Source organism: Sapajus apella, unplaced genomic scaffold (assembly GCF_009761245.1).
Source record: "Sapajus apella isolate SASKATOON/1434 unplaced genomic scaffold, GSC_monkey_1.0 scaffold146, whole genome shotgun sequence".
In the NCBI taxonomy this organism is placed as follows: Eukaryota; Metazoa; Chordata; class Mammalia; order Primates; family Cebidae; genus Sapajus; species Sapajus apella.
This window is the reverse complement of record NW_022437086.1, coordinates 2,330,741-2,339,151: the sequence shown is the minus strand read 5'-3', so window position 1 is coordinate 2,339,151 and position 8,411 is coordinate 2,330,741. Positions and strand designations below refer to the sequence as shown.

Sequence of the window (8,411 nt, the reverse complement as noted above, 5' to 3'; positions counted from 1 at the left end):
TTCTTGCTGCTGCTGCCTTACTATGTGCATTTGGCATGCAGTAAGTCCCCAAAGGACAGGAACAGCAGCAGGAATAGTAATTCCTCACGTTGCATGTATTCTCTCTTGTTATCCCTGTAAAGTATATACCATTATCCACACGGCACAGGTGAGAAAATCAAAACTCATGGGTTGGCGAAGGACGGCAAATGACAGGCATCTTCAACCGTGTTTTTAATTTTGAGGCAGGGACTCACTCTGTCATCCAGGCTGGAGTGCAATGACATGATTAAGGCTCTCTGCAGCCTCCAATTCCTGGGCTCACACGATCCTTCTCCTTCAGCCTGAGTAACTGGGACCACAGGAACCCACCACCATGCCTGGCTAACTTTTTAATTTTTTGTACAGATGGGTTCTCACTACATTGCCCAGGCTGGTCTTAAACTCCTGGCCTGAAGCAATCCTCCCTTCTTGGCCTCCCACAGTGTTGGGATTACAGGTGCCAGCCACCATGCCCAGCCTAATGAGCTCACGTTTTGACAAAGTTCTCTTATCAGAGGAGCTGGAGTTCATTTACTCAACAAGTATTTTTGAGCAGTCATGATGTGCCTATCATTGCACTGTGTTTGTTCCCAGGGATGAACATGATATATTTAAGTTCAACGATGAAACAAACTCCCCCCAGATTCATGTCCTCCTGCAGGCTTCAGGGGTCCCTGCCACCCAGCCTTCCCTGCTGACTCCCCTCCTTTTACCTTGCTCAACTGCTTCGCATAAATGTGGGAGATGGGAAAGTTCTTCTTCCAAGTTTACATCTTAGACTGCATTATAAGGAGTTACAATCTCTTGCTCTATGGCCATGATCCGCTATTAGCATTAAATCAGCTACCCTGACGCACTCTGAACAGAACCGGGCAAGCTCCAAACCCTGGTGCCTGCCATTCCTGATTTGGAAACCCTCCTGACCTTCCCCTGACTAGCTTCCTCTTCTTCCTCGTCTTCGTTCTCCCTTATCTATTCAGGAAATTTCCAAGTTTTTAGCCAATCGGGTCAAGCATAGAATGTGGGATCAGTTCCGGCCAATGGAAACTGAACACAGCAGTAGGGTGATTGTGTCAGGCTGCAAAAGGTGTAAATGTCCTTGTCTCCTTTGTTCAGGTGTGCTCTCGTGGACACTGCCAGCGAGTTGCACCCTTCCTGCAGGAAGCAAACCGGCCTTGCTGAGTGATCCATTGCCTCGGTGCGGATTTTTCCCGATGTTATTATAAACCTGCTTCCAACGATAAGTATTATTAAATGAAATTGGTGGGAGGCCTGGGCTTGGGCTGAGCTCCTGCATGCAGCCCAATAAACCAAACCAAAATGGAGTCCCTCGTGCTGGAAGTTCCACACGACTGAGCCAAACCTAAGTGGTTTATCTGACCTTGAGAAGTCAGGGGACCAAAAGCTGGTAGCCAAAGCCCTAGGCAAGCCCGCTTCCGCTGGCAGGATAAGGAGGTCCCTCCACTCTAACCTTTACGAGGAAAGTCACTCTCAAACAATCAACCTGCTTTTTCTGTCTTCTGCTTTCCTGAGCCCTTCTCTGTCTATAAAACCAAGCTTCTCGGCTCAGCTCCTAAGAACGCTCACTTTATAGAATGACGTGTTGCCCAAGTCTACAATTGCAAATAAAAGCCAGTTAAGATCTTTGAACAAAATATAGCTTCAAAGAAGGACAAGCCTCCAACGCTTTAAAATTACAGATCTGGCTGTATGTCCTAATCTGCTACAATACTTCCTCCTCAAAAATAATAGGCAGGATATTCCCTTTTTTTTTTTTTTTTTTCTTCAGACAGGGTCTCGCTCTGTCTGTTGCCCTGGCTGGAGTGCAGTGGTGTGATGATCGCAGCTCACTACAGCCTGGAGGTCATGGGCTCAGGCAATTCTCCAGCCTCAGCCTCCTACGCATGTGGGACCGCAGGCATGCAGCGCCACCCGGCTCATGTTTCTGCTGGTGTCAACGGCTTTTATTTTAAGGTTAGGGGAACATGTGCAGGTCCGTTACACAGGTAAACTTGCGTCACGGGGGTCTGCTGTACGGATTATTTCATCACCCAGGTATTGAGCCTGGTACCCACGCGTTATTTTACTCCTGATCCTCTCCCTCCTCCCACCCGCCCTCCACCTCCACCTTCTGACAGGCCCCAGTGTGTGCTGTTCCCTTCTATGTGACCATGTATTTGCATCATTTTGAACTGGATTACACGTGAGAATAAGCAGTATTTGGTTTTCTGTTCCTGTGTTAGTTTGCTAAGGATAATGGCCTTCAGCTCCATCCATGTCCCTGCCGGCTAATTTTTATAGTATTTGTAGAGACAGGGTTTTGTCATGTTGCCCAGGTTAGTCTCGAACTCCTGGCCTCAAGTTATCCTCCCGCCTCACCTCCCAAAGTGCTGGGATCACAGGCGTGAGCCACCACGCCCAACCTAAACCCGGAAGTTTCTGAGTCATTTGTTCCACAGTAATATAGCAGTATAGGTCTGGAAGTAAATTCTACACTCTTCCTGGTTGAGAAGTACAGAAGACAGTAATGATCATGTTGATGGAGAAAATCTATATTTTAAAGGGGTACGTCCTAACTCATCACCTGCTGATAAACGACGTGGAGCAGTGTTTAGATGCCCTGGGCGCCACCGTGAAGAGAAGACCAGTGAGTCGCGGCTGCTGGAACATGCTGCTAACATCACATTCTTCAGTAGTCCCAGAGAACAGCTGGACCTGCTGCCGGCCAGTTACTACAGGGACAAATAGCTCAGTGTCACTGAAGCCAGCATCGGAATGACGGGTTCCGGCAAACTCCCTTCAGCACCCAGATGGATAACACTGAGCAACTCTACTCAACAGGCTAACGCATTCAGTTACCTGGAGAAGCACCACGGGGCTTAATTACCTTACGAGATCCATTAGGATGCTTTTCTGTTGAAAGTGAAAGGTTCCCCAGGAACAAGATGGAGGTGATTTTGTGATTGAGATAAACCCTTGGTTACTTCTGTTCATGAGCACAAGTCAAGGTCACGCTTTAAGATGCAGCGGTTTCTTTTGCATTAGAAGATGCACGTTCTCACTCACAGGTGTATATTGAACAATGAGAACACAGGGACACAGGGAGGGGAGCATCACACACTGGGGTCTGTTGGGGGGGACTAGGGGAGGGACAGTGGGGGATGGGAAGGTTGGGGAGGGATAACATGGGGAGAAATGCCAGATATAGGTGATGGGGGGATGGAGGCAGCAAACCACACTGCCATGTATGTACCTATGCAACAGTCCTGCGTGTTCTGCTCATGTACCCCAGAACCTAAAGTACAATAAAATATATATTAAAAAGTTTACAAACAATAATAAAAAAAAGATGCCACCCTCTGCTTGCTACTTTCTAAAGCCAGTATTAAGATCACCCGATGGGAAAAATTTTTTTTTTTTTTTTTTTTTTGAGACGGAGTCTCACTCTGTCACCCAGGCTAGAGTGCAGTGGCATGATACTGGCTCACTGAAACCTCTACTGCCTGGGTTCAGGCAATTCTCCTGCCTCAGCCTCCCGAGTAGCTGGGATTACAGGTGCCTGCCACCGTGCCCAGCTAATTTTTGTCCTTTAGTAGAGACGGGGTTTCACGATCTTGGCTAAGCTCGTCTTTAACTTCTGACCTTGTGATCCACCCGCCTTGGCCTCCCAAAGTGCTGGGATTACAGGCGTGAGCCACTGCTCCCCGGCCCTGTTGGGAAGGCTTTCTAAAGTACAATGGCTGGGTGCCGTGGCTCTTACCTATAATCCCAGCATTTTAGGAGGCCAAGAAGGGAGGATCATTTGAGCCTAGTAGTTCCAGAGCAGCCTGGGAAACATGATGAGACCCTATCTCTCCAAAAATAAAAAACAAAACAGAATTAGCCAGGTGCAATGGCACACATCTGTGGTCCCAGCTGCTTGGGAGGCTGAGGTGGGAGGGTCGCTTGAGCCTGACAGGTTAGAGCTGCAGTGAGCCGTGATGGCATCACCGCATCCCGGCCTGGACAACAGTCCACGGTCCAATCTCAGAAAAATCAAAACAGACAAAACCAAAAAACTAAACTACAATGTACCCCCATCTCTTTGCATCTAGAAAGTCCAGTAGGAGCACCTCTTCCCTCATTGAGAATCACCACCATGATAGGCTACTATTACCGGAAGAAATACATTTTTAAGGCCAGGCGCAGTGGCTCACGCCTGTAATCCCAGTACTTTGGGAAGCTGATGCAGACGGATCACGAGATCAGGGGTTCAAGACCAGCCTGGCCAACATGGAGAAACCCCATCTCTACTAAAAATACAAAATTAGCAGGGCATGGTGGCATATGCCTGTAATCCCAGCTACTTGGGAGGCTGAGGCAGGAGAATCACTTGAACCCAGGAGGCAGAGGTTGCAATGAGCTGAGACTGGACCACTGCACTCCAGGGCAACAAGAGCAAAATTCCGTCTCAAAAAAAAAAATACACACACATATATGTTTTTAAAAAGTCCACAGAAATTTGATAGTGAGATAAGACTGAAAGTCAGTAATGTGTCTGAAATAATACAAAACACTTGCATATTAGATAATCTGATGATGGAGCAAAGAGTTCCTGTTTAAAATAGAGTTGAGAAAACTATTCTTCCAAAAGACACTCCAAGGCCATCACTGGAATCAGGTAACGTGTGTTTAAGTTTCTGCCTGAGCCAACTGGAAGCTGGCAGTGAATGCCACCCTCATTCAGAGTCGATGTGTTCCTTCAAGGGGACATCATATTTTTTTCCTTCCTCCTTGTGTGTGGATTTCTGTTTTCTATTTCTATTCTGACACCCTTTGCAGTTGTGTTTTTTCTTTTATCTTATGATGTCTCGATCGCTTTTGGAAGCCGGCAGAATATAAATTACAAGTTAATAGCACGAAGCTGGCGGGGAAGGTAGGCACTCGGGTTTCCTTCTTGGCGACAGTTATCAAAATGCATTTTCAGAACGATATGCAGGAAACTACCAGAAGACTTAGCAAGTGCCCTTTAAGGCACGGGCCCTTGGAAGCAGCTACCATCAGAGAAATCCCTGCTCCGCCCTGCTAACAAAGCCTCACAACTCTCCACAAAAGATTTCCCTCTCAAGGCTCAAAGGCGGGTCAAGCCCTCCAGGAGGAAGGTACCCAGGTGGATAAAAGACGAAGTTGTAAAGCTGATTCCCAGCTCAGGGCAGAGCTGTCTATCTGACACTCCCCCTCTTGTTGGGATGATGATGTGGTTCATTCACTGCGTAGGTTTTAGGCTTCCTCGGAGGAGAGAACTTTGAGCCATCAGGTAAGAGTTGTGAGCTTCTCTTCTTGTGACAGGAATGTTTCTGTCCCCTTCAAACCCCCTCTTAGAAAGCCTGCAGACAGAAGTGTCTCCAAAAAAGGCACGTTGAGTTTGCCTCTGGGATCCTGAAATCAACCTACAAAAGTAGACGAGAAAGCAGTAGGGGACGGGGGACCTTCATTACAAGAAAACAGGATGGACCAGATGGGCGGCAGGTGGAGAGGACCCCCAGTGCTCACTGCACAGAAACCAGCCCCCTCATGGCATAAAGTCATGATCATGGCCAACCTTTCCTGTGCTGCAGGCACCTCTGCCCTCAGTAAGGAGCATGCTGGGCTCACACAGAGCTTTAAAAATATCTCTCCACCCACTGAAATTCGATTAATCAGCCAACTGCTCACCCATGTGTCACAGCGGTGGCAGGGATCTATGTGATGGTGACGTGACGGGTACCAGGGAAGCACACAGGGTCTCATCTCACAGGGAGCGGGATTCAGTTCATAAAAGTGAACGGCAGCCAGGCACGGTGGCTCACGCCTGTAATTCCAGCACTTTGGGAGGCCAAGGCAGGCGGATCATGAGGTCAGGAGTTCGAGACCAGCCTGACCAACATGGTGAAACACTGTCTTTACTAAAGATACAAAAATTAGCCAGGCGTGGTGATGCACACCTGTAATCCCAGCTACTCGGGAGGCTGAGGCAGGAGAATTGCTTGAACCTGGGAGGTAGAGGTTGCAGTGAGCCAAGATCGCACCATTGCACTCCAGCCTGGGCGACAGTGCGAAACCCCAACTCAAAAAATAATAATAAGTGAATGGCATGGGCTGTGCAGCAGGTGGGAGCTTGAATTCCAGGTCCACCAGACGCTGTTCATGTGACCTTTAAGAAGGTTATTTAACTTCTTGATTTTTCACATTTGCAAAAATGTAGTTAATAACCGGACACAGGCCAGGTATGTTGGCTAACACCCGCAATCCCAGCACTTCGGCAGGCTGAGGAAGGAGGATTGCTCGACGCCAGGAGTTTGAGATCAGCCTGGGTGACGTGGCAAGACCGCGTCTCTACTGAAAATTTAAAAATTAGCAGGCGTGGTGCTGAGCACCTGTAGTCTCAGCTACTCGGGAGGCCGAGGTGGGAGGATCGCTTGAGCCCAGGAGTTGGAGGCTGCAGTGAGCTATGGTGGTGCCACTGCACACCAGCCTGGGCGACAGAGTGATAGCCTATCTTAAACTTTTTTAAAATACAAATTAAAATAATAGTACATGCATAGCAGGATGACTGAAAGGGTTAAATGAGTTAATTCACATGAAGCACTCTGAACAGTACCTGGCGCATAATGAGCACTCAATAAGCTTTAGCTGTGACGATGATTACAATGATGACAAGTGACAATACTGAAACTAAGAAGTTGAATGAATAGGTAGGTATTTCCCAGGTAGACAAAGAATAGGTCTGGCCCAAGCAGCTTAAACAGAAGCGGAGAAGCAGGAGAGAACTCGAGGAAGCAAGGAACTGTGTGGGAAGTCAGCAGGGAGCTCAAGCAGACTGAAAACAGAAGGGATTCGGCCACGCAGGGCTGCATTCGCTGTCACCAAGTCTAGATACTGATAACACGGCTGTGGGCTGTAGAGAGCTATTTAAGAATGATAAGCGAAGCAAAGTGGTAAAAGGTAAAGTGCTATCATGGCTGACAATTTTAACCGATTCAGGTGAACAAAATAAAGTTAATTATAACAGGCTGAGCATGGTGGCTCATGCCTATAATCCCAACACTGTGGGAAGCTGAGGCAGGCAGATCCCTTGAGCCTAGGAGTTCAAGACCAGCCTGGGCAACATAGCAAACCCTGTCTTCATGAAAAATAAAAAATTAGCCAGGCTTGGTGACGTGCACCTGTAGTCCCAGCTACTCGGGAGGCTGAGGCAGGAGAATCACTTGAGCCCAGGAGGTGGAGGATGCAGAAAGCTGGGACTGCACCACTGCACTCCAGCCTGGGCCACAGAGGGAGACCCTGCCTCACACACACTGAGAGAATTAATTGTAACAGACTTCTGGGTATGACAAAGGAACTTGTGCAAGACTAACCCTCCCACCCTGTGCCACAAGCCAGGCACAATAAAATGGAACCAAATATAGGAGGCAACTGTTTTCAGGCAAATGACGACAGGCAGCACCAGATTACAACTGCAGGGAGAGTGGACGGTCACATGGCGAGCCCCACGCTCACCCTGGCTCTCTGCCTGGGGACAATTTCCCAACCACAATTCATGTAGTAGCTACAGGAACTAGAATCTGCAGGATAAGACAGCAGAGGGAAGAACACTGTGCAGAGGAAACATCAGAAGCCCGAGGGAGGGTTCCCATGAACATTTGGTGGAAGCCTGTGTTATCCAGATGCAAGGTGAGATTAAATAAGACTTACCGGGAAGCCGCTGCTACGAGGCTGAGAACAGAGAACAAACACTGTCACTGATGCAGCAGATAATGGAAAACCTCATCAATACTCCAGGCATCCTGCTAAGACACTAGAAAGACCACCTCTTGAGAGGCGGTCAGTTTGCACTGATTTGCCCTAACAGAGCATAAAATAAACCTACCCAAGGTTAAGGTGGTCAGCCCATAACTGAATTCCTACTAGAACCAAAGTCAGCACTCTTTAGAGAAAGATAGCACAACACAGAGTCACTATCACGCAGGATTCAAAATGTTCAGTCTATAGCCAAATATTTGCAGGCATGCAAAGAAACAAGAAAATCTGACCACAGGCTTTTTAAAAAGTTCATAAAAAGCAAGCCCCAGGCCGGGCGCGGTGGCTCAAGCCTGTAATCCCAGCACTTTGGGAGGCCGAGACGGGTGGATCACGAGGTCAAGAGATCGAGACCATCCTGGTCAACATGGTGAAACCCCGTCTCTACTAAAAATACAAAAAATTAGCTGGGCATGGTGGCGCGTGCCTGTAGTCCCAGCTACTCAGGAGGCTGAGGCCGGAGAATTGCCTGAACCCAGGAGGCAGAGGTTGCGGTGAGCTGAGATCGCGCCATTGCACTCCAGTCTGGGTAACAGGAGTGAAACTCCGTCTCACAAAAAAAAAAAAAAAAA

General features: G+C 48.1%; 1 protein-coding gene across 5 annotated transcripts in view; it reads right to left on the bottom strand.

Moving 5' to 3' along the window:
- CALN1 (calneuron 1) overlaps positions 1 to 8,411 on the bottom strand; it is a 612,621-nt gene that overhangs the window by 456,423 nt on the left and 147,787 nt on the right. The window lies entirely within an intron of this gene.